Source organism: Gorilla gorilla, chromosome 6 (genome assembly GCF_029281585.2).
Source record: "Gorilla gorilla gorilla isolate KB3781 chromosome 6, NHGRI_mGorGor1-v2.1_pri, whole genome shotgun sequence".
In the NCBI taxonomy this organism is placed as follows: Eukaryota; Metazoa; Chordata; class Mammalia; order Primates; family Hominidae; genus Gorilla; species Gorilla gorilla.
In genome coordinates, this window is record NC_073230.2 from 11,345,899 (window position 1) to 11,373,139 (window position 27,241).

The 27,241-nt window shown below is 43.8% G+C and overlaps 1 protein-coding gene across 2 annotated transcripts in view; it reads left to right on the plus strand.

Annotated features, from left to right (window-relative positions):
• The window catches only part of SDK1 (sidekick cell adhesion molecule 1), a 965,237-nt gene that overhangs the window by 587,783 nt on the left and 350,213 nt on the right, over positions 1–27,241 (plus strand). The window lies entirely within an intron of this gene.

The following is a 27,241-nucleotide window of genomic DNA, read 5'->3' on the forward strand; positions in this document are numbered from 1 at the left end:
TCTTTGATTCCGGTCAACCCCGTGTGCCTACAGTCATTTTTCGTGCATGTACTCCTTTCTCTAAACTCAATTCCAAGTACACTGAGCACATCATGCTTCCAACAGGCCAAATTCTGGGTCTCTTTCTCTAGGCCATTTTGTGCAGTTGAAAGATTTCATTGGGGACCTTGATAATCCAACTAAAGGTTTCGGCGCAAGAGCCAATGATTGCATCTTTGATTTGGTCTTTACCCGTAGGCTGTGCTTTCACGGCCAACCTTAATTTGGTGAGAAATTGCTTCACTTTAAAATCCTGAAAATGTTGTATTTTCTCTCTTCCCTTTCAATTGTATTTGCAAAGCAGTGAGTTTTTTGGGAGGGGGGCGAGGTGCATTTTTTTTCCCTATAGCACGGTGTCAAAGGCATTGTATAACACCAGTTCACGCAGGCAGGATTCTGTTTTGAAAACAAGTTTAGTTAGGCCAATTTTCTAAGTTATCATAGGTTATTTCTTTTTTCCTTTTCTTTTTTTGCCAGGTGTTTCAACACTGCATATCTTGGGTTGCCGTTTTTCCAACTTCCTTTAACAGCTTTCCAGCTTGCCATCACCTAAACCCAAAACCAATGACCCATATTTCAGGTTTTTGTAATGGCAGCCCTACTTCTGTGTACCAATTTCTGTATTAGCTTTTGCTGCAGTAACTAGCAATTCTCAAATCTCCATGGCTTCCAACAACAAACATTTATTTTTCACTTAAGAATCCTGCGAGTCAGCTGCAGCTCTGCCGAGCTTGGCTGTGTTCTCCACGTCTCCTCATGCCAGGCTGAGGCTGAATGAGCAGCTGCCATCTGGGCGCTGCTCTTCTCGTGCTGGAGGGCAGGAGCTCCGGAGGGCAAGCGGGAACCCCCAGGATCTCATAAAGCCTCTGCTGGGACCTGGCAGCCGTCCCCTCCTCCCACTAGTCATATGGCAAGCCCAAGGTTAACGGGGTGAGCCTGTACCCTTCACCTCCTGGCAAGTCACGATGAGGAGAGGGCAGAGACAAATCATTTTGAACAAGTGATACAGTCTCTCACAGGCATAGATTCCAAAAAGAAACCCAGGAGAGAGTCACCATGCCTCAAATCAAGAACAGCCATATTGCATTTCTATCAAGGCAGAAGCACAGGTGTGACAGTGTGACAGTGAACCCTGAGACTGGAGGCCCTCCAGCCCAGGTGGACGTCCAGCTATGCAGCCAGCTCAGTGCAGCCGAAAGAACCTGGGAGGCAGTCAGGAAAGCTGAGTTCCTCTTACCCGTATCCCCACAGCAAGCCACCTTCCCTCTGTGGATCTCAAGTTCCTCTTCAATATTAACCAAGAGTTAAGCACAACCGTGGGTTGCTTTTGAGGATGCCGTTCTGATCTCTGCCAGCGCACTTCACATGGCAGGGAACAGGCTGCCTTCCCGGGAGGCCGAGCTGCAGTAGAAGGAGCATGAGTTTAGGAATCAGGCCAATTTGAACGGGAAGCCCAGGCAGCCATTTACCAGGTGTGGGTCCATCATATACCCTCTGACTCTGTTTCCTCATCTGTGAAATGAACATCACAGCATCTAACTCTCAGGGCTGTGGGTAGGATAATTATTTTATACAGTGCCTTTTGCTAGGAAATTTTTTGTTGTGTTGAGTCAAAATCTGATGCCCTTAACCAGTGAACTCTGGCCCCGGTTCTGCCTCTGCCTGGGGCAGCAAAACAGTGATTAGGAATATGGGCACGGGGGTCAGCCCACCTGGGTCTGAATCACACTGTCTGCTCCTGGTCAGGATGGCTGGGGGAAGGATCCTTAATGCCCCTGCGGTTGGCTTGCTATGCTTATCTGTAAATGAGCTGCTGATAATATCAACTTCATAGTTTTGTTGTGGGGATAAATGAGCCCGTGCATGCAAACTCAGGTAGCTGTTATTATTTCAGTTGGCAGCTCCTGAGGTACCTGAGCCTGCTTTCCATACCTTCTGGGTCATCCCGTATTACTTCAGGCTAAGCAACCTCACATTTCTCCAGCATTCTGTAGATGTCAAGCTTTCTGCAATCCTCCCCCGTCTAGCTGTCCTCTTGAGAATCTCCTTCAGGAGCTCTGGTTAAGAGATAAAGAAACAGTGAGAGCATTCGAGTTCATTATCCCAGGCACGATGGCATTCTAGATGTCTCCACAGACACTCAGGATCTGCCCAGGGTCCCACATCTGTCTCTTCTCCACGTCTTACCCTGCCTTCTCCAGATGATGGTGATTTCGTGATCCCAGTCACCTGCCCCCACCCTCACCTTATCTGACCCTGGCTCCTGGGCCACCCACTTGCCACTTGGAATATTTATTGTCTAACTGTGATTTTCCAGTATTAAGGATTTTACAGGTTTACACTGGAATTAGAAGTTCTTCTGAACTGCCAGTGATGTCCCTGCTGGTTTCCCAATGGCCAGGCACTGCAGAGATGTATAAGATATGAGAATACAGTCACCTAAAGACATGGGAAGTTTTGTAGCAATGTCTCCCGAGACTCCCCATTCTAAATATGGCAAGGAGTGTTTTAAGTACTTCATGCTTGAAGCTTTTCATGCATTTCCATCGTTGCAGTTGGACCAGTTTTAAAATACATATATCATAAATAATCTTCAGAACGTTTTAATGTACTACCAATGTTATTAAAAGTCAAAGCTTTCACAAAATGTAATTTACTTCTCCCTGTAACTTAAGAACAGTTTTAAAATGTGCATGGCTCCTGCTAAATTTAACAGCTTCCCCTTTTGCCTTCTCGACTGGAGGCTGCAACAACCTGAGCCAGGAGGTCTGGTGACTACAATGTTTGAGTGAAGCTGTGAGATCCATGCCTGTACTGGAAGCTCCTGACAGCCTCTACAGGGCCTTGGTGCCAGGCTCCGGGGGTGGTGGGGGAGTGGGCTTTCCTTCTTAGAAAGCCTCTAGGCTTTCCAGGTTCAGGAAGAAGCTCCCCAGCTGGGCCCGGCCACTGAAAGGAACCCTGAGCCTCAGTTTGCAGCCCAGAGATGCTCCAGGGTCTCCCCCAGTGCATCTTCCTGGAGAGCTACAACGTCAGGGCATCAGATCCACAGAAGATAGATGTGCTTCACTATACACCAGGTGTGTATTGAAACTAAAGCAGAATAATACTATTTTTTCTTTTTTTTTTTTTGAGACGGAGTCTCACTCTGTCCCCCGGGTTGGAGTGCAGTGGTGCAATCTCGGTTCACTGCAACGTCTGCCTCCCAAGTTCAAGCGATTTGTACTTCAGCCTCCCGAGTAGCTGGTATTACAGGCACGCGCCACCATGCCTGGCTAATTTTTTGTGTCTTTTAGTAGAGAAAGGGTTTCACCATGTCGGCCAACTCCTGACCTCAGGTGATCCGCCTGCTTTGGCCTCCTGAAGTGCTGGGATTACAGGTGTGAGCCACTGAGCCCCGCCAAGACTCTCATTTCCTAACTCTTGATTACAAGCATGTCTCTTATGTACATTTTACTGATTCATTCCTCTAAAAATATTGTTGCTTTTACTCAATATGGTAAAAGTTTCTATTATAGGGTAAGAAGAATAGCACAAAATATTCACCAGGCATGGAGGATATCATTGCAGTTCAAGAAAGAAATCATAAGTAGTAATTAAGGGGCTTGGTACCCATAGAGTCATCTCATCATCACTGTAATAAATCATTCTTATATTTATTTATTGGAGCCTGAGGATGTTAAACCCTTACTTTTGTATGACTATTCATAGCTTATTGGTGCTTTCATCTTTATAGAAACACATTAGAGTCTGGCTGCCTCAGGGCCCATTCATTCCCTAGTCACTTCCAGCCAGACATCCATGTATCAAAGCTCTAGCCAATCAACATGTAGTGGACGTCTGCTAAGTAGGGCTTCCAAGGATGTTTTCTGTTTAGGATAAAAAGGGGGAAATGTGGCTAGCCACATTTGACCACTATCCCTTCTTCTGGAACATGGATGTAAAGCTGGAGACAGTGTAGCCATCTCGTGACCAGGAAGCAGTGATGAGGAGGACAAGAAGCAACTCACGGAAGGACCCATGCCCCCTTTCTCTTTCCACTCCGCTGTCCTGAGGCTTCTTCTTCTTCCTCTTCTTTTTAAGTTGCGTAAAGTGGATACTTAGATCCCTGAAGTCAGATATTTCTTCTTTTCTAGTGTAAGTGCTTGATGCCATCATTATCCCCAAGCACTGCTTTAGGCTCATCTCCCCATTTTTATGTTGGGTTTTCATTTTCTTTCATGACAAAATATCTTCTAATTCCCTTTGCATTTTCTCCTTTGACCCATGGATTATTTATAAGTGTGTTGTTAAGTTCTAACTCTTTGGCAATTTTCCAGATAACTTTCTGTTACTGATTTCTGATTTAATTCTGCGGTGGCCAGAAAACATACTCTGCATGATTTCAACCCTTTTAAATTTATTGAGATTTGTTTTATGGCCCAGAATATCTTGGCAAATGTTCTGTGTGCACTTAAAAAGAATTTGTATTTTGCTGTTGTTGGGTGGAGTGTTCTGTAAATATCAATTAGGTCAAGCTGGTTGATAGTCCTGTTCAAGTCTTCTGTTTACTGATTTTCTAAGTTTTAAAGACATTTTAAAAAATGAAAAACGAAATGTTTAATTTACTCACATATTGACCATTTCTGCTGTTCTTTATCCCCTGTGTACATTCAGCTTTTGGTTTGGCATCTTCCTTCTCCCTGAAGGCATGTCCTTAACACTTCTTGAAGTGCTGGTCTGATGGTTTAAATTCCACCCAGTGCCCTATGCATGAGCGCTGGTAGGAGCACACCCTCTTCCTGGCCTTGTGTGGGCTGTCAGGATTATGTTGCCTCCTCCTGTTATTTCCTGGCCTTGGTAGTTTCCTTACATGTGTGCACAGATCAGCACTCAGCAAAAGACCCTGAAGGTCCGTCTGCCACAGCTGCCTCTTCTGTGGCATTTTTCTCCACTAGCTTTAGCCTCCTGGGCCTCCCCAGACTCTAAACTCTGGCTTGTTAACTCAGCAAGCCCACTGGGATCTGTTTGGCATCCCTCAGCCTGGATTGGGAACTCTTTGGAGGCAGTGAGCTGGACACTCTTTTGTTTTCCTTCACCCAGGAATCACTGTCCCGTGCTGCCGGTGGTCCAGTGTCAGAAATCACTGCTTCACATATTTTGTCTGGTTTTCTAGTTGTTTAAAGTGGGGGAATAAATCTGATTCCTGTTACTGTATCATGGCTGAAAGCAAAAGTCGTCTTCATCTACTTAAAAAAACTTAATTGTAGCAAAATATACATGTATTAGTTTGTTTTCACACTGCTATAAATAACTACCTGAGACTGGGTAATTTATAAAGAGAAGAGGTTGAATTGACTCACAGTCCTGCATGGCTGGGGAGGCCTCAGGAAAGTTACAATCATGGCAGAAGGGCGAAGGGGAAGAAAGCATGTCTTACATGGCAGCAGGAGAGACAGAGAGCAGAGGGGAAGAACTGCACACTTACCAAACATCCAGATTTCGTGAGAATTCTATCATGAAAGCAGCAAGAGGGAAATTCACCCCTTAATTCAGTCACCTCCCACTAGGCCACTGCCACAACACATGGGGATTACAGTTTGAGATGACATTTGGGAGGGGACCAGAGCCAAACCATATCAATACATAACATAAAATTTAGCATCTTCTCCATTTTAAGTCTCCCGTTCAGTAAGAAGTATTATGCACATTAACATTGCTGCACACTCATCACCATCATGCATTTCCAGAACATTTCCAGCTTGCTCAACTGGAAGCTCTTTCCCCATCAAACAATGATTCTCATTCTCCCCTTCCCCAGCCCCTGGCACCCACCATTGTACTTCCTGTCTCCTTGAATTCTACTACTCTAGAGGCCTCATATAAGTGGAGTGACACAGTGTCTGCCCTTTTGTGTCTGACTTATCTCAGCATAATGTCTTTGAGGCTATCCATATTGTAGTATGTGTTGGAATTTCCTTCTTTTTTAAGGTAAAATAATAATGACCTTATATGTATAGACCACATTTTGTCTTTCCTTTCATGTGACGGACACTTGGGCTGCTCCCCCTTGTGGCTGTTATGAACAGTGCTCCCATTTGCCACGTGCTTTTTAATGTTCAGCAACTTTGTTAAAATTATTTAAATGCAATGATAGTCATCTCACCATGTAGTTCAACTTGTTTTTACAGCTGTGTGTGTGTGCATGTGTGTGTGTGTATGTGTGTTATAATGGGAAGAAGATGAAATAAATGGTTATAGTTAATTTGGGAACTTTGATCAAATCCCCTTTCTTGCCATATTCCTTTCCTTTTTTCTTTCCTTAAATTTCCCTTTTCTCATCTTTTCTCCCTTCTTTTACTCTTCTCTTTGCTCTTTCTTTTCTCTCACTCTTTTCTTCTCCTTTCCTTTTCTGCTCTTAGTCCATTTCTTGCCCTCCTTTCCTTCCATGTGTGCACCGTACACTGACCCAGGAAGCCGCCGTGTGCACACACACCCCAATCAACGTGATTGAGGTGCTACGGTATTAGCATGAAGCAACTCATATTCCAGGGGCAGAGAGAAGATGGGAACATCCATGAATGTAACCTGAGTTGAAGTGGCCTGAATAGAAGAACAGAAGTGCAGATACGGTGCTTTAATTACTCAGTGACAGAGGTTATTTTTGGTTAGGGAGAATCTGGAAAATCTTCATTGTAGGGCCGACAGTTGACCTGAAACCTGAGAGTCGGGCACAGTTGGGGTTTCCAACAGGTGCAAAGATTTTCTAGGTTACAGAACCACTAGAGCAAAAAGCGCAGACATGGGACAAGCCTGCTGTCCGGTACAATGTCACATCGTGATGCCATTCAGAGCTCTTTTCCCAAAGATTCTAACTAGCTTTTTTAAACTGCACGGTGATATACAGAAAATGATAGGTACAAGTCATCGTTAAAATGGAACAATGAAAATTACTCACTTTTCATGCACTTTGCCCTTTTCTGATTGGTTTTAGACACGGTACATTGCAAATATTTTTCCAATTTTATCATTTGTCTTTTGTATTTTACATCCTGTTGTCCTTAAGGAAATAATTGCAACAAAAGAGCAACATCTCAGGAATTCTCACTAATGAAAATGAGTCATCCGAATTAACAAAAAGTTTGAATTACTAACTTATTAATAGAATTTTGGTTTTATTATGTCACGCCCCTTGTGTCATCCTTGATTGCCAAACTAAGTCTTCGTAATTAGAGCTCGTTGGGAACATGTTTTAATAAATAGATGGTGATTGTTTCATTTTTAAGTGCCAAGAAGTTCATTCTTTACTAGGCTAAATTCATCTGTAACATCTTATGTTGTTAATCAGTTTAAGGAAATATTTTACCTTTAAATAAATGTATTTTTAGCCTAATTTTAAACAAATTACCATAAATTCTAAGTTAATGGTTTCCCAATTCTATAGTAAGGTAAAACAGTCCATATCTACCTCGTTTTATTATCATATCAGCTCAATTTTAGGCCTCCTTTTGGTTTCCATTTAAGTCATGAGAAATTTACTAAAATATCATATTTCCTGTGATCCTTTCAGTCTTACTGGTGACTTTAAGTGAAACAATGTGTGAGAATTGTCTTTGGAAAGCAAAGTTGTTCACCCTCACTGATCTGCTGTTGAGGAACCTCCATGCTCTTCTTAATATTTGAGTATGTATCACCCTCAGTTTCCCTACAGAAATATTGCGCTTTAACACTTCCACTTTTTCCATGGCACATCTGTCCTTGCCCCTCCTTGGCTTGGAGTTCTTTCATATCTCCCCATCATCTACAGGCTAAAGTCTGTTTGAGAGCAGAACTTTGTAGCCAAAAGGCCCACTTAAATCCTATGTCTACCAAGTGAGATGCAACTTACAGGATAATCACTCATTTTCTCTCGGCATCAGCGTCCTTGTCTAGGAAGGGGGAGCAGTGTGGCTGTCCTACAGCATTGTTGGGAAGACTTATGAGAAAAGGCTCAGAAAGCCCTCAGCTGTCCCCGGGTGCAGAGTGGGCCCTCCTGAGACGGCACCCTGCCTTGACCTCCTGAGCAGTGGACAGGTTCCTCCTCCCTCCCCGGCCTGCTCAGCCAGGTCCACGCTGCACCAGCTCCACAGGCACGCCTGCCACGCAGCCCCGTGGAAGCAACTCCTCTGTCGGCCGTCAGCATGTGGGCCATGCTGCATCTCTCTCCCCAGATGTCCTTGCCCACCCTCAGATGTCTCCACGCATCCCTGCAGGCTGACACTCCTCTATAGGGGGCGTTACCAGGCCCCTGCCACCCCAGGCACACCGAGAAGTGCTTTGTCCCTGCTTCCCGGACCTGGCACACAGCTCTGCTGCAGGCATTGTATGGAAATCACAGTTATTACCTCACACATTCCCTTGACCACATGCATTTTAAAGCATTTGAATGAATTTTTAAAAATTCTAACTGTGAAATATTTCAGCCATGTGGAAAGCTGTAATCGGATACTAGTGTATGACAGTAACATTTAACAAATACGAACATTTTAAAGAGACAGCAGTTTTACAAAAAAACCTAACCCTCCTCCCGGTTTCCTCTTTGCTGAAGAAACCATGAACCTGAAGTTGGTGCTACTCCTTCTAATCTGTGTCTTTATATTTTATTACATATTTTCATCCCCATAATTCTCTGGAATAGCATTTGTATATTTTTAAAATTTACATAAATATTTTCACCTTTAAAGTGGTTCCCCTCAAATATTTAACACGTGTAATTGAACAGAGTCTAAAATTTACCAACATGTTCTGCCTGAACAGGCTTCAATTTCTCTTGCATCGTTCATGTTTTGTGGTCCGCTGTTTAGGTTTTATCTGGTTTTTCATCCCCATGTTGGTTATAATAACAACACAACGTCATTTTTTCCTGGTTGGTGCTGATTTAGCCTTTCCAGTGTGTTTAACTCATCATTGCTTCTCTCGTCCTGCCCATCCTTCTTGGCTTCATATCCTTATAGAATTTCCCCTTCAGAAATCATTTCCCATTGGAAGGCTGGAAATAGCTTTATTTACCCTCCCTCTCTTTTTCTCCCACCTTTATTGTGGAAAATTTCAACCTGCAGAAATGTAAGGTGAATTAACTGAGTACCTGACACCCTTCACCTAGATTCACCCACCATGAGCATTTGGCCGCTTCGAGTCCCCTCTCTCCCCCTCTCCATTTCCCTCCCCTCTTTCCCTCTTTGCATGCTCTGTCACACACTCATTTTAGACTGACACATTTGCAGATTTGTTGCAGACAGTCCTCCCTAATACTCCAGCGATCTTCAACATAACCACCATAAAATCATTGCTCTTGAAAATTTCGCATTGATTTATGTGTAGTTCTGTTATCTAATATATCATTCAAATTCAAATGTGCCTAATTGTAGCAAAAAAAGACCTTTATGGCTTTTCTTTTTCAATTCTAGCATCCAATTAAGGATTATTTACTGTCTTTAGTAAAAACATCTCCTTACCCATAATCTAATCGTTCCATAGCCTTTCATTTTTTCTCAGCATTGACATCTTTGAAAACTCCTGACCAGTTGTTTGGCAGAATGTCCTTCAGTCTTGAATTTGGCTGACTGTGTATTCTTTGTTAGATTCAAGTTAACTGTCTTTTTTTTTTTTTTTTTTCTGACAGAGTCTTGCTCTGTCACCAAGCTGGAGTGTGGTGGCACGATCTCAGCTCACTGCAACCTCCGCCTCCCGGGTTCAAGCAATTCTCCTGCCTCAGCCTCCTGAGTAGCTGGGACTACAGGCATGTGCCATCACGCCCGGTTAATTTTTTGTGTTTTTAATAGAGACGGGGTTTCACCGTGCTAGTCAGGATGGTCTCGATCTCTTGACCTTGTAATCTGCCTGCCTCGGCCTCCCAAAGTGCTGGGATTACAGGTGTGAGCCAAGTTAACTATCGTAATGACCCCATGTCCTTCTCAGTGCACCACATCAGAGGCCACCTGATGTCAGCTTGTCCTATTATTGATTATTTTGAGTGTGATTATTAAGCTAAATGGGGACCAACAGGTTTGTCCAAAGGGAAAGGTGCATTTTTCCTTTGTGAGTTATCAATAATCTGTGTGGTAATACCTTGAAACTATGGGACTATTCTGTTTCTTAACACTCTTTACTCACTCACGGGTGACTCTTGCCTCAGTCAACTATTACCACGATGTTTGTGTCCTAACTTCTACCATCCTTTCTGTGTTTATTAGGTTAGTCTTCTTCTGTAAGGAACTCCTTTTCCTTCTTCACATTTCCATTCCTTTTTTTAGGAAGGGACTCTTGTTCTTTGTGTTAATTGAATATGTTATAATATCCCGTTACTCATTTAGGTGTTAACATTGTTTCAGATTTGGCTGCTGGGCGTGGTTTCAGAGTATCTCCTCTATCTTTTCCGGATGTTCTCCTCCGTCTTTGAGTATTTCTCACTTGCTAGCACAAGAAGCTGCTCCACGCTCACCTGTATTTTTCCTGCCCCAGCCCTGGAATCAGCCATTGCTCCAAGAAGCTTTGGTGCCTTTGAGTGCAATATGATATTTACGAACCAAGATCTGGCTGCTAAGTGTGCATATTACTTCCTTGGTATTCTTACTCCCAGACTCTTCAGTGGCTAGAAATGTGCGCGTGTGCATGTGTGTGTGTGTATTTTAAATCATGAGTTTACGCTGGCATCTCTAATTCCAGTTCACCATCACAGGGTTCTTTCTGTCCTCCCATTCCATGTTTGTGTCTCCCTTCTTCCACAATAAGAACCCTGATTCCCCATCACATTAATGTATTTACTCACTTATTCAATCCTACAATTCACACAATATTGTTTTTGGAATTGCTATACCGATACTACTGCTCACTACAAATTCAGTAAGAGAGATTTAATATTTCCTTCTGGTTCTTCTTGTGCCTGGAAGATGTCTCATTAAGGGTTACAGTCAGATATTGAGTTCCGAACTTTCTTGCCTTAATTTTTTTTTCCTCTTCCATTTGTTATATTACCTATTTGATGTATAGTTAGGTTTACTGGTTTCTTTGTAGGAAAACTTTCCTGTGTCTTAATTGAATAATATACTTGTGGATATATAAACTGTTAGTATAGTTCAAAAGTCAAAATTACATGAAAAGATGTGGTCAGAGAAGCCTCATCGCCTTCCCTGTCCATACCTTGTACTCCATTCTCAACAATGCTTCATAAAGAGCTGTTTTCATAAGTTCCTGGTTTATCCTTTCTATGGTTTATTGTTTGCTTGTTTTTGTTTGTTTTGCTGAAATAAGAATATAGCACAGAATGACAGAAAAAAATTGCAAACCATATATCTGATAAAGGTCATTGTCCATAATACATAAAGAATTTTTACCACTCAACAATAAAAAGACAAATGGCCTAATTTTAAAATGGACAAAGGATTTTAATAGGCAGTTTTCCAAAGAAGATAAAAAAAAAACGGGCAATAAACACATGAGAAAATGCTTAACATAATTGGCCATCAGGGAAATGCAAATCAATACCACGATGGGGTACCTCTTTACTCTCACTAGGATAACAGGATTTTTAGTTTGTTTGTTTTTGGTTTTGTTTTTTTTTTTGTTTTTGTTTTTTGTTTTTGAGACGGACGAGACTCCGTCGCTCAGGCTAGAGTGCAGTGGTGTAATCTCGGCTCACTGCAAGCTCCACCTCCCGGGTTCACTCCATTCTCCTGCCTCAGCCTCCCGAGTAGCTGGGACTACAGGTGCCCGCCACCACGGCCGGCTAATTTTTTGTATTTTTAGTAGAGACGAGGTTTCACTGTGTTAGCCAGGATGGTCTCGATCATCTCCTGACCTTGTGATCCACCCACCTCAGCCTCCCAAAGTGCTTGGATTACAGGCACAAGCCACCGCGCCCGGCCGACAGTTTTTTTCTTAATGGAAAATTGGAAGTGTTGGCAAGAAGTGGATACATTTTAACCCTTATACATTGTTTATAGGATTGTAAAAGGGTACAGCTGCTGTGGAAAAGAGTTTGGCATTTCCTCAAAAAGTTAAATACAGAGTTACTATATGACCTAGCAATTCCACTCCTAGGTATGTATGCAAGAGAACTGAAAGCATATGTTCACTGAAAAAATGGTACACACATGTTTTTTAGCAGTCGTATTCCATAATGGCTAAAAGGCAGAAACAACTCAAATATCCATCAGCAGATGAATGGGTAAACAGAGTGTGATGTATCCATCCACATAATGGAATATTTACTCAGCTATCAAAAGGAATGAAATACTGCTATGTGGTATGTGATGGGTTGGATGTTTGTCCCTTCCAAGCCTCACGTTGAAATTTGATCCCCCATGTTGGAGGTGGGGCCTCATGGGAGGTGTTTGGGTCACGGAGGTGGGTCCCTCATGAATAGATTAGTACTCTCCCTTGGGAGTGAGTTCTTGCCCTGTTGGTTCCTGAGAGAGCTAGTTGTTAAAAAAGAGCCTGGCACCTCCTAGACTCTCTCTTGCTTTCTGTCTGGCCATGTAATCTTCGCACACGAGACACCCCTTCCCCTTCCGCCATGAGGGGAAGCAGCCTGAGGCCCTCACCACATGCAGACGTCCAATCTTGAACTTACCAGCCATCAGAATTGTGAGCCAACTGCACCTCTTTTCTTTATAAACCACCCAGTCTCAGGTATTCTGTTAAAGTAACACAAAACAGACTGAGATGTGGTACAAGATAGATGAACCTTGAAAACATTATGCTGAGTGAAAGAAGCTAGACACAAAGACCCACATACTTCATGAATCAGTTTATATGAAATGTGCAAAATACACAAATCTATAGAGACAGAAAGTAGAGTAGTAGTTCCCAGGGGCTGTGGGGAGAGGGGCAATGGAAAGTGAGTGCTGAAGAGTATAGGATTTCCTTTTGGAGTGGAAAAAATACTCTGGAACTAGGAAGTGCTACACAACCTGGTGAATATAATATAATATAAATATTATGTAATGAAACTAGCCTGGTGCAGTGACTCACACCTGTAATGCACTTTGGGAGGCTGAGGTGGGAGGATCGCTTGAGTCCAGGAGTTCAAGAGCAGCCTGAACAGCATAGCAAGACCCTATCTCTACAAGAAATGTATAAAAATTAGCAGACATGGTGGTGCACACTTGTAGTCACAGCTACTCAGAAGGCTGAGGTGGAGGATGGCTTCAGCCCAGAAGATCAAGGCTGCAGTGAGCTACGATAACACCACTTCACTCCAGCCTGAGAGACAGAGTGAAACCATGTATCTAAAAAAAATTAATAATAGGCCGGGTGTGGTGGCTCACGCCTATAATCCCAGCACTTTGGGAGGCCTAGGACGGGTGATCACAAGGTCAGGAGAACGAGACCATCCTGGAGAACCCAGTAGAACCCCGTCTCTACTGAAAATACAAAAAATTAGCCGGGTGTGGTGGTGGGCGCCTGTAGTCCCAGCTACTCGGGAGACTGAGGCAGGAGAATGGCGTGAACCCGGGAGGTGGAGCTTTCAGTGAGTGGAGATCGCGCCACTGCACTCCAGCCTGGGTGACAGAGTGAGACTCCGTCTCAAATAATAATAATAATAAAACCTACTTATCTGTGTTTTACAGTCGTAACTTTTATGATATATGAATTATATCTCAATAAAAATACAAGCATTTTAAAAGTATAATCAGCACCTTTTTTTTTTTCCAATTCATATCCTGGAAATCAGCCCACATCAGTTCATAGATAACTTCACCATTCTTTTTATTTTTTAAATAGCTGCTACATGTTTGTTATACCACGGTTTATTCTGTCAGTCTCCTATATGGACATTTAAACGACTTTCAATATTTTTCTATTATAAGTAATGCTGCAATGAATATTTGTGCATTATTTTTGTATCACTGGAGGTAATGTTACTCTCATTCTTGAATGATAGTCTGGATGTATATAAAACTCTAGGTTGATATTTCACTTTCTTTCAATCCTTTGACACTTTTGTTACATTTTATTTTAGGCTTTTTATTTTTCTGGTAAGAAATCTGCTTTCAGTATAATTATTCTATTGTGGATAATCTTTCCCTATGGTTTTTAGGGTTGTTCTTTCCTTATCTTTGCTGTCTACAGTTTCACTAGGTAGTTATTTTCTCCTGTTTAAGAATCATTATGTTTCTTGTTTCTTTAGAATCATGTCCTTTATCAATTCCAAAGTTTTTTTTTTAGAGGAACGTTCTTGCTCTGTTGTCCAGGCTGGAGTGCAGTGGCACAATCACTCACTGTAACCCTGAACTCCTGGGTTCAAGCAATCTTCTAGACTCAGCCTCCCGAGTAGCAAGGACCACAAACACATGCCACTATCCCTGGCTAATTAAAAAAAAAATGTGGAGATAAGTGTCTTGCTATGTTGCCCAGGCTGGTCTCGAACTCTTAGCCTCAAGCGATCCTCCCACCTCAGCCTCCCAAAGTGCTGAAATTGCAGGTATGAGCCACTGTACCTGGCCTCAGTTTCAAAATTCTTAGTCTTATTTTTTCTGAATATTTCTTTTTTTTCACTTGTTTTGGTCTCTTTCTAGAACTCCGATTTAAGCATATTTGCATCTTCTCATTTTGCCTTATTTTCTCTTCCCATTCATCGTTTCTGTCTCTCTTTGCTACATTCTGGAAAATTTCCTCAATCTCTTTTTCATTCAGTTATTTTTTCTTTAGCTTTGTCTTACCTGATGTCTCACCTTTGAGTTTTTAATTCCAATGACTATATTTTTCATTTATGTTTCCATTTGCTACTCTTCAAATCCACCTTTTCATCGTATTGTATTATTTTGTTAGAACTTATATTTGTAATTATATTTGTTATTATTTTGTAATTATTTTATGTTTAATCATTTTTAACTTATTTTGTAGTGTCTCCCAAATTATTGTAGTAAGTTCAGGGGTGGAAATTCTGTTTCGGAACATACTAATCTTTACAATGGTGGCTGTATGCGTGTGTGTGTGTGTGTGTGTGTGAGAGAGAGAGAGACAGAGAGAGAGCGCGCGAGTGCGAGTGCAGGAGCTCATCTTCATTAATTGTCATATTCATGGAACTCTCATGCTCCCTGGACTGTGCCTTACCATCAAATGGTTTCACCTCTGCTTGTGCTATTGTCCTGCTGGTTTCAATGGTTTAGAGCTGGTTTAAATTAATTTTTCAGATTAAGGAGCCCTCCAAGACACAGGTAGCATTTCTGTGTCTTCTTTTTTTTTTTTTGAGACAGAATCTTGTTCTGTCGCCCAGGCTGGAGTGCAGCGGCATGATCTCAGCTCACTGCAACCTCTGCCTCCCAGGTTCAAGCAATTATCCTGCCTCAGCCTCCTGAGTAGCTGGGACTACAGATGCATGCCACCATGCCCAGCTAAGTTTTTGTATTTTTTAGTAGAGACGGGGTTTCACCATGTTGCCTAGGCTGGTTGCAAACTCCTGAGCTCAGGCAATCCGCCCACCTCGGCCTCCCAAAGTGCTGGGATGACAGGCATGAGCTACCGTACCCGGCCTCTGTGTCTTTTTTGATCTCCTTTCTAGCGCATGCTGTCTTCTTTTCTCCATCAAGCTTACCTTTTCATTTAAAATTTCCTTCTTATATTTCACCTAGAATCTTACGTCCTTGTAGCAGGAATAGGGTCTGAGCCAGTGTATTCTGATATGTTGCTAAAATCAGATATATTTAAATATATTCTCTCTTTTTTTATTATGAAGATCTGTCTTTATCTGTAAAACTTAAAACTTGCCATTTTAGCCATGCAACTTAGTAGCATTAATTACATGCACATTGTTGTGTAAACATCCTGCATATCTATTTCAAAAATGTTTTATCACCCAAACAGAAGCTCTGTACCTATTAACTCCTCTATTCCCACCTCCCCTTTCGCCGCTGGTAGCTGCTTTTCTGCCTAGTGTCTCTGTGAATTTGCATATTCGAAATATTTCACATATTCGTCCTTTTGTGTCTGGCTTATTTTACTTACCATAATGTTTGTAAGGGTTATCTACATTGTAGCATGTGTCAAAACCTCATTGCTTTTTGTGGCTGAACACTATTTCATTATCTGACATACCACACTCTATGTATCCACTTGCCCGTTCATGTACATATAGGTTGTTTCTGCCTATTGGCTCTTGTGAATGATGCTGCAGTGAACATTCGTGTACAAGTATCTGTTCGAGTCTCTATGTTCAGTTCCCTGGGATATATCCCTAAGAGTGCGATTACTGAATCTTATAGCAACTTTGCGTTTTTAAAACAGACTCTTACCAAAATGAAATAAATCACAAAGGTGTAGCACCGCAACAGCAGAGGTGGTGAGGGTCTTACATCATCCCTCATCTGTTTAGGTTAACATATATGATATTCAAAATTAAGAGCAAACTGCTTAGTCCTAGAACTGCCCAGTTCTTGTTTCTTATTGCTCAGCTGTGTACACCACGTCTACCCAGTGTGAGTTTCAATGGAACTAAAATACTTTGATTGAGCAAGGGCTTGTGTGTGTATTGTTTACTTTTAAAAACATTGTTTCAAGAGGGTTTTTTGTTGTTGTTGTTGGCTTGGGGCTTGGGGGTGATACTGAACCAATACTCATTCCTGCTTTGATACATTGTTTCCTGAGGCTTCTCATCCCTTCTCTGCGGCTTAGCTTTCATTATTTAACAAACATTTATTGAGTGCCCGTAATGTGCTGGCTTCTGTGATACACACAGAGAAAATTAACCCTGGAGTAACGTGCTGAGGGCTGCGGTACAGGAAAGCACAGAATGTTCATGGGCCATGCGCATAACCCGGATGAGCGCCTTGTGTCCCGTTCACTTTGCGCATTGGGCTGCAAACAGTGAACACTCATTGAAGTTCCATCATGGGATGGAAAATTCATTGCACAAATGCAAGTGGAAACAGGGAGGGCAGGATTCTTGGGAATGACGCCAGATCCAGGAGACGATCAGCTTGGTCTCATTCCCCACCACGAACCTCGTGTCCCGACAGCGTCGACACATCCCTTCGTACACGGCTGGCCAGATGCTCACCCGCAGTCTACTCAGCGGTCCACTCAGCTGCGTCCAGGATTGCTGGGTCATTTGGAAACTGCATAGAGATTCATAGGCAGCTTCCGCTAAAAAGGGTGATATTCTGATGCTTAGCCCATCTGGTACAGCCACCATTCATCTCTTCCTTCCTTCCTTTAAATATTCCGCAAGTACTCATCTCAAACTCTTCTCACACCTAAGCCTATCCTGATAATTGTCTTTTCCTCCAAATCCCCTTTAATATATTTTTCATGTCAAAGGGGAAATCATCTTCTTTTGTAAGAGAATACATGATAAATTTATTTTCCCTGTGTCTCCCGGATGTCTAGAGTGGGAGTCAGGAAAAGGAAGCATTCTTTGGGGGACTTAGGAGGAAAGAATTCATTTTTTTTTTTTTTTTGGTACCTTAGAATACAGAGACAGTGATCCACATTAGAAAGGTATGGGATGGACTCTCGTACTTCCCTAGGATGTTTCTTCTACCAGTGTGGGTGACACTGGAATTGGGGTGGGCCATCAGGAGATGAAGGTGAGCCTGCCCCGGATGGCTGCCCCCTGCTCAAGTGAGCCAGGGTGGGAGGAGATGAGTAAGACAGCCCCTCTGGCTGTGCCTTTTGGCCCCCTTTGCTCTCAGTTGCCCTAAAAGTTATTTATTCCTGGAGTTGGCTTTAGAAATAAATAGGAAGTATCTCGGCATAAGTCAGAGAAGGGTCCAAGGCAGACCATCTTCAGATGCAGTGAGACCCTCATCCTCTACTCCATCAGACACCTGTTTTCCATTACGGAGTTCTGCCGTCCTCTAGTTCAGCTCTGCTCTCCAGCAGGCTCTCTCGGGTGGTGACCAGATGGCCGCCAATAACTCCAGACTTAAATCCTGCCTGGGCTGCGGGGCGGACACCCCATCTACTGTGCAGGCACTGCTGTTGGCTGCTGTGGAGCAGCTGTGGAGCAGGGGTGGGTGGAGTAGCCTCTGCCCATCCTGAGGGACCTCCTCCGTTCTCCAGTTGTGGCCTCTGCTCAGGTTCATATGGCCACACAGCAACACTGTCTACCTTTTATACTTCTGCTGATCCCTACCTCTCCCAAAGACAGTAAGCTCGGGAAAAGGGGACAGTGACGGTGTTAGTGACCCCACCACACCCACTACAGTGTTGAGCACTCATCACATGTGTCCATGGAGCTGGCCTATATGCGCTCTCCAGTATGAGGCTGTATTATGTCTAAGGATACACAAATACACGGCTTTAAAGTAGGAATATTGTTTAATTTACTACAAAGAAGCTCAGGGTTTAAAGAACCGTCCGTCTCTTAATTCTCGTGGTCGATGGCTTTATCTTTTTGCATAGCGTGCTTGCCTAAAGCGAGGCACCTCTTCATATATAAATCAGCCTTTTTTTGAATAAAAGTTAAATACAACAGGATGGAAATGCAGCTTTGAAAATCTATAATGAGCAGGAGGGATTATTATGCATCTACACCCCGGGGAAGTGAATATTTCATATTAGAAAAACTGGAGGCCAAGGGCAAGGTTCATTTAAAATGTATAAAGATAATAAAAGCGCTCATGGATGGAAAGGCCATCTGAAAGGACTGTTCACTTTTTGGAGAGGCTGATGTGGAATCATTGTGTTTCTTTGCAAGGGGAAAAAAAAAAAGTCCTGTGTGCGAATGGCCTCCTGCGTGGTGCTGCGTCAGCAGACAGGAGCATTATTTTCCCCTGGAATGTGCAGCGCTTGGTGCCTCTGTTCTCTCTGTAGTCCACAGAGCCAAGCAGAGAGAGAAGCTGAGCGTTTCAAAGAGAGACAAAACAAAAACAGATTATTCTGCTGTGCTGCCGCTTCACCACAGCACAATACTCTGTTCAAAATTGTCTCTTGTCAGGCACATTTTTCAAACAGTATTATGTGTACAAAGGCTCTCTGTGTTGGAGAATTTGCATGTGTAGGGAAAATAGCTGCATAGTGCGGAATATTTCCTGAAGAGGCCAGATTTCTGTGTGTATATGTGTGTCCCGGGCATCTGTGTCCTTAGCATTTTGGAAAGTGCCTGAGCTTTCGGAGGTCACCAAAAAGTACTGAGTCGTCGTGCCATTCGGTTACCTTCGGCGCTACCATCCTGGTCTGAAGCTTTTTACAGGCCTCTAAGAAGGTCTTTCTGAGACCCCAGTCTTGTTTTTTTGCATAAGTACGCTGCCCAGGCTCAGGTGATTGACAGGTGTAGAATGGGACGTCCTCCTTTCCCAGTTGCATAATACGTAGTCTTCAGTGTTAATTTCTGGAATTCAGGTCACCTGAAAGGCCAATTCTTGGGCCTTTCTGCCTGAATGGCTGATGATTCCTCTCCTTGCATCCGTTGTGATCAATTATCCAGAAAAACTGATTATTCAGATTGTTAAATCCCCAATTAGTCCGGATAATCGGCATTCTGTTGTATCCCATAAATGTGGCCCACGCTGTGGAGCAGGGTGGGCATCTTCCTGGGGCCCTGTGGCTCCTCTCTCCCCAAGCTCAGGCATGCTGCTCTGTCTCCCGCTGCCTGCTCTTCTGGGCATTCCGCTCTCCTCCAGCGCCACTGATGCACAGCCTTTCCAAGAGGGTGGCCTTGCCTCTGGGTCAGCTCTCCATTTTGGGGGGACTAGGGTGGCCTGGCTGGAGGCCTCTGCAGTCTTTGTAACTGGGACAAAAGTTGAAAGGACACATAAAAAAAAATCACAGATAAACCTGAAGGCACATGTGCTCACATGGCTGCTGTGGCTGTGGCATTGTTCCTTCTGCCTGTGAAATGGCTGAATTTCAAACCCATGCTTCTTCGTCCTCTAGATTGTGTACCCCCACTTTAGGAAGGGGCAGCAATCAGAATTAGGCAGCCTACTGTCTTTGTTGGGGGGCTGTAACAAAATGCCATAGACAGAGTGGCTTGTCAGCAACAGAAACTTACTGCTCACAGTTCTGGAGGCTGTGAAGTCCAAGACCAAGGCGCCAGCACATTCGGTGTCTGGTGAGGGCTCATTTCTTGGTTTGCTGTGTCCTCACATGGTGGAAAGGGCAGACGGGCTTCCTCAGGCTACCTGAGGAAGGCCACTAATCCCATTCACAAGGGCTCTGCCCTCCTGATCCATTCTCCTCCCCAGAGCTCCACCTCTTTAATGCTATGACCTTGGGTAGCAGGTTTCAACATATGAATTTTGGGAGGACACATTCAGACCACATCACCTGCCCAAGGTCTTACAGCCAGTGGTAGCCCAGGCCAGCCATCTCTTTACTGTACCCATTTTGTCTCTAGTTCTGTATTAGGTGTTGGAGGAGGGAGGTCATACAGATGTGAAAATGAGTCAGCTGAACAAGGAGCAGGCCCTGCCCTGGAGGAGCTTAAGGGGAAATCATAAATTTCCCTCAGTAGTGAATCATGCTGTAATCTAGTGCAGGGTGCAAATATGTGACCTGAGGGAGCTGGATAAAGTACTCACCTTGCTGTGGAGACGTTTGACTTGCACCTGGAAGGATGACTCAGAGCAGAGATGAGGTGGGGGAGGGCATTCTAGGGAGGGGGCCAACTTGAGCAAGAGCTTGTAGGTGCGGGGGCGTGCAGGGCAAGGGGGCCCTGTTCACTTAGAACAAAGGGTCAGCCAAGGAAGTCTTGGAAACAAACCAAACTACAGAGGAGCTTGAGCAGAGTCGAAGTTTATTTTGTTCCCTCGTTGAAGGTTTAAAGCCGAGGAGCTACGTGATGAGCGCTGTGTTTTAGGAAGAGGACTCCGTAATAGAGAGGATGAGCCAGTGGATCCATTTCTAAATGTGTTTCTTAGGCTATAGGAGGAGGAGCTTTCTTTATTTATTCCAGAATTTGCTTTCAGATGCTAATGCGTGTATTGTGAACTCTGAGAAGAGAGAGTTCCAAAATGTATTTGACCACAAAACCTCTTTTTCACAGTAACTGGTGCACGGTAGGCCCTCAGTGTTTTTGCATGAACAAATAAGCAAGTACAACACCAGCGTGCCACAGAGCGTGGTTCAAGAAACATTGCTTTCTGTGAGGTGCTGAAGCAAGAAGAAAGGCCAGTGAGAGGCTTTGATATTTATCAGGGGAAGAGGTACTGATTGCTCAAGCTAAGCTTCAGTGGACTGAAGATAGGGAAGCCAACTGCTCACAACTCCTCCAAACACCTCCCTCTCCCAGGCGGGCATGGCTGGGGCACCCGCTTCTGGGCTCTCCTGCCCCCTGGGCCCACCCCACGGATGGCTTTTCATGCATTTACTTATCATTCTCCTCTGGCAGAGACTGGCACGGTCTGGCCCGTGGGGGCTCAAGACAGTTGACAGAAGGAAGAGGAAGGAGCCCTAAGGGATTTGGCAGCTGGGTGGAGAAGACCCGATTTCTTTATTTATACATGGACTTGCTTGAAAAAGATTTCTAGTCCTTAAGCAAAAAAAAAGTGCAGTGACCTTTCCACTACGACATCTGTTCCCACGAGATGCACGTCACAGTTTTCATGTAAGGGCTCATAGCAACCGTGGAGGGCCGAAGGCAAGCAAGATGTGGATCGGGCTCTTGTTTTTCTCTTCTCTTCATCTTCCCCTCCCCTTCTAAAGTGAGAGCTTGTGATTAAGGAGGGTTTAATGACAGGGAAAACAGTTAAAATGAAGAAGGAGTTGCCTGAAGGAAGCATCTGGGAGGTGGGCAGAGCAAGGGGTACCGGGGGCCCTGCCATGAAGCCTTCAAGGCATCGGTATGGAAATGCCTCCAGCTCCTGGCTCAGGCGAAGCGTACCTGGTTCTCTAGATGGCTCCCGGTCTTCTTGCCTCCTGGCCCTTCCCTCTCCCCTCCTCTGACCTTTCTCTTACACTTATCTATTTTTTTTTTTTTTTTTTGAGACGGAGTCTTGCTCTGTCGCCCAGACTGGAGTGCAGTGGCGCTATCTCTGCTCACTGCAACCTCCGCCTCCCAGGTTCACGCCATTCTCCTGCCTCAGCCTCTCGAGTAGGTGGAACTACAGGCGCTCGCCGCAACGCCCAGCTAATTTTTTGTATTTTTAGTAGAGATGGGATTTCACTATGTTAGCCAGGATGGTCTCGATCTCCTGACCTCGTGATCCACCCGCCTCGGCCTCCCAAAGTGCTGGGATTACAGGCGTGAGCCGCCGTGCCCGGCCCTCTTACACTTATCTTTATTCCCCTCATCCATTCTTTTCTCTGGAATATGTTACTGCTCTGGTAACATCCTTTCCCTCATTCAATCCCAACTCTCCTAAACCCCCTTGAGTATGTTCACCAGTGGTTTATTGACATCCATCTGTTCTTGTTCTCTCCAAGCGCAGCAAAAATAAGAAAACATATTTTGGGGTAGACAGATGCTGACCCCTCACAATTTCTCTTTGATTTTCCTCCACATTTTCTCTTTATGTTTTGCTTCACTAACCTCTAAGCCAGAGTAAATAAAAATGACTGGAGATGACAGATTTGCCCCAGATTACACATTAAGTTAGTGGTGATACTACCACCAGGGCCCAGGGTTGACTCTACTATACCATACTCCCTTCCCTGATGGTGCCTGCTTTTCTGAAAGCTTCTTGCCCTATTATAAAGGAAGAAGCATCTACTCCAGATGTTGAAAAAGGTAAGGAGCGGTTATGAAGGCCCAGCCCTGGGGATAGCTTAGCATTTTACATTTAGTGCAAACCCATTTGCAGCTTTTCCTCATATTTGGTTGAAAGCATTTGCATTATACAGTTCATTTATGCCTTTATCATAATTAGGTGCAAGTTGCTGCTGCAATATGCTTGTCTGCATTATTACCGTACTTGCCTTTTTTCATTCCTGCTCATCCTACGTTATTGTGTCTTACTGGCCTCATGTCAAATCTTTTCAATGTGTATAATATTCTGCTTTCGGAAATCAGGAGGGGGCAAAGATTGTTATGTCAAAAATTCAGAGAAAATGAAGAAATGTGTGTACATGTGCACATATAGAGAGAAACTGCATTGAAATCACAGCGAGATTGTGGCAGAAATGAGAAAACCTAAGATTAACGGCTTAGAGGGTTTTTATGCTCCTGGAACTCAGAAATGGTATGTTTGCAGTTGCTGCACAAACATGGTCTAATTGCTGAAGCTATTTTTAAAAAGCACGCTGAAACCATGAAGCTAGGGAAGTTCAAAGGCTTGCTCTTGCACGTGCTCAGTCATCTTTCCCAACTCTTATTGCAAAATGATTTTTCGCTTGAGGACAGAGTGTTGGGTATCTGTGACAGCCACAGTGACATGGGCTGGGAAGTGTCTCCAGAGCAGCTCCAGTGGAGCCCTGATGGCCCACTGGGTATTTAAAAGCTAAGTGGAATGTTGAAAAAACGTCCATACAATTTGATCGGTCAATTTGCTTGCTTTTTTGAGAATTTAAATGAGACCTTCAGAATCATTTGAACTTTTAAAAGGAAATCATTTCAAAAGTCATCGAAAGCGAGTGTGTTTGATGTGTCTTAAGTGACGGGCAAGACTGAACTCATTTTAGGTGGTTGTTGATAGTATGGATGCAGCTGTGAAACTTGAATCAGAATCATGCGCCATCCTTCAGTCATCTTTGTAAGGCACATTTCTCCCGGAAATCCCACAACTGCTGATTATTCTCTTGTATGGCCATGGAATCTGAGAGCTTTCAGTTAGCCCCTAAGGGCATGAGAAGTTGAGGGTATTTTCCAAATAACAGGGTCTACATGCAAATGACCTGGTAGGAGCAGGGGTAGGATGAGCCAGAGAAAGCTGGAGCCTGGCTTCTGCCCGATTCTCTGCAGCTCACTCGCTGTAGACAGCCAATGGCTAAAGGCCCTTGTTGGAGCCAGGGGAGTCTTTGGTAGGAGACCCCTGAAGAGCGTGTACCCTGATGTGGTTTGGCTGTGTCCCCACCCAAATCTCATCTTGAATTGTAGCTCCCATAATTCCCACGTGTTGTGGGAGGGACCCGGCGGGAGGTAATTGAATCATAGGGGTGGGTTTTTCCCATGCTGTTCTTGTGGTAGTGAACAAGTCTCATGAGATCCGATGGTTTTCTGAGGGGTTTCCCCTTTCGCTTGGCCCTCATTCTGTCTTGCCCACCTCCATGTAATATATCTTTTTGCTCTTCCTTCATCTTCCACCATGATGGTGGGGCCTCCCCAGTCATGTGTCACTGTGAGTCCATTAAGCCTCTTTTTCTTTATGAATTGCCCAGTCATGGCTGTGTCTTTATTAGCAGCGTGAGAATGAACTAATACATACCCTAACCAAGCACCCTCTGTGGCTGACTCCGAGTTGTCATGGAAGTTGATAAAGTACCCTTGAGAGCTTAGTACCAAGTCACGTGCTGACTGACTGAGTTTTACACACCCTAGCCACCTTCCACCCAGACCACTCTATCCAAAACCTGGCCTGGCCACGTTTTGGATAACTTTTTACTTACTTTTTAATTTAGTAAACTACAATTTATTTGATCATTCTTCATCACTTTATTAAGCGGAAGGAGATGTTAATCTCTGAAAAGTCTATCCTTTTACTTCCTAAACCAAAAAGTGACTGGAGCAGATCTCAATCGATTAGAAGTTTATTTTGTCAAGGTTGAGGGCACACCTAGGAAAAAGAAACACAAGTCATAGTAGGATCTATGGCCTGTGCTTTTTCCAAAGAGGGTTTTTGGAACTTCAGTATTTAGAGAAAAGAACAAGCAAGAGTAGGGGGGGTGGGAAAGAGGGAGGGAGAGTAGGCAATGAGGCCAGTGGTCACATTCCTGTGAAGCCATGACCAGCCCTCAGTGAATCTACATTTTACATGTGAAGAAAGGGAATGAGGGAAAGTCAATTATGATTCTCTCTCTGCTTAGTAAATCTACACTTTACATGAGGTAAAGTAAACATGTGACATCATAGCTGTCTGTTTGGGAACAAAAGGAAGGCAGTGTTTTGCATGACTCAGTTCCCAGCCCTAACTTCCCCTTTGGCACAGTGAGTTTGGGGTCCTGAGTTTCCATTTTCCTTGCACACATCTTAGTGCTGTGATAGAAAAGGGGTTTATTTGAACTCTTGCCATCTTTGTCTTAAAAGATGGTGGAAAGTCAACTGTCTGTGGATGTGATAGGCAAATCAGTTGTTTTAAGCAATTCTTAGGTAAGATTTAACATGGCCTCAACTAATTACTTAAGAGACCAGCTAGGAATGATTTCTGTTTGCCTGTACTTTGCCTCTGTATGTGTGTGTGTGTGTGTGCATTGCATTTCTAGGGAAAATATTGAATAGCAGTTTCTTTTTTGAATAATTATGTATTAGAGAAATTTAGCACTATTCTTCCCAAATTCTATATACTTTACATTACCCTTCATTTTACCTTCCAGCTGATAGAAGAGGGAAAATTGTAGATTATTAATTGATAGATAGACAGATTGTCAGGGAGATGGATGGATGGATAGATAGATAATAGAGGATTTTAGCTTATATAGCAATTTCTGATACAGGCACAGGTGCAGACTCTTAGTATAAAGTTGCTTATCATGCCAAGTGCCTGACATTTCACCATTTTGATGACTATTCTAGGCCCAAAAGCTCACAGACTGGGGGCAAATCTTTTCCATCTAAAAACACTCCCATCATCCCTTAACAAACTGATGACAACTTAATTGTTTTCTATCAAATGAATCCTGAAATAGTATAAAACATACAAAAATTCAGTCTGTTTCATGGAGCATACATCGTCAAAATTCTTTTCAGGCTTATTTTTGTCACTAAATAAAAATCAATCACTTGAAAGCATACGTCTCTGATTTCTATCCATTGTCTTATAGGCAGGTGTCTCTATTTCCAAGTCAGCATTCATTATGCACTTAGCTAATATTTATTGAACCTCTGTGTTCTGTTGGTAGTTATGAGTGTGATGCAGGGGTGGCTGGGATATCAGATGTCCTCTTTGAGGGTTTCTCTCCAGGGTAGACGGGAAGCCTCATTGCAACCAGGGTACAGAAAGGTGTGACAGATTCCCCAAGACACGGGCTGCACTTTGGGGCACTGTGGAACTCACAGGTGAGCCCCTCCATGTGCTCAGGGGCATCAGGTTGTCCTTCAGGGGCCAGCAGGTAAAACGGACTCTGAGAGCAGGGGGCTACTAAGAAGGAAGTGGGGGTGTGGGCGGTCAGGAAGTCATGGCTTCTGTTTGAGTAAAGCCTGATAAACCACACTCCTTAACCAGGGTTAGAGGAACGTCTATGGGACCAGCTGTCAAATTAAAAGCGTAAGTCACACATTCTATTTCCAGAGCCCACAAGGAGGAAAAACTGAGATTTCCTAGACATGAATTTCATTTCTAACAGGCTTCTCTCCTGCTACATACATGCACATTATCTACAAACATGCACATGTATGTAGATAGCGTGGCAAGTGCATGCACACACAATTCTGCACACACACCTCCTCCTGCACTCAAGGTTTCTGGTCTCCATACAAAGATGGGAAGATTTGAGGCTCACAGATTTTGATCAAACCCTCGGTAAAGCAGAAACCACCTCTTTTGTACTTCTAGTTTTCTGTTTCAGGGCCCAAGAAAGTCCATTTCAAGGGCCTTATGTGTAATTCACAGTTTTGTTGGAGTCCCCTTCTAGGTAGACAAAACAGAGGAACCTTTCTTAGACTGGGTCTCAGTTCAGCCATCCCAGGGGCCGCCCTCTCACCTCAAACTCAACAGAAGATCAGGAATCTGGGGGTAGCATGGGCCACGTGTCCTCCCTCTCAACACCACGGTACCCTGGAGCAGGGGTTCCCAACCCCCCGGCCACAGACTGGTATTGGTCCATGGCCTATTAGGAACCAGGCTGCACAGCAGCAGGGGAGCAGCGAGTGAGCAAGCAAAGCTTCATGTGTATTTACAGCTGCTGCCATCGCTGGCATTACCACCAGAGCTCCGCCCCCTGTCAGATCAGCGGCTGCATTAGATTCTCATAATAGCACGAACCCTATTGTGAACTGTGCACGCAAGGCATCTAGGTTACACACGCCTTATGAGAATCTAATGCCTGATGATCTGTCCCTGTCTCCCATCACCCCCGGATAGGACCGTAATTGCAGGAAAACAAGCTCAAGGCTCCCACTGATTCTACGTGATGGTGAGTTGTATAATTATTTCATTCTGTATTACAATGTAATAATCATAGAAATAAAGGGCACAATAAATGGAATGCACTT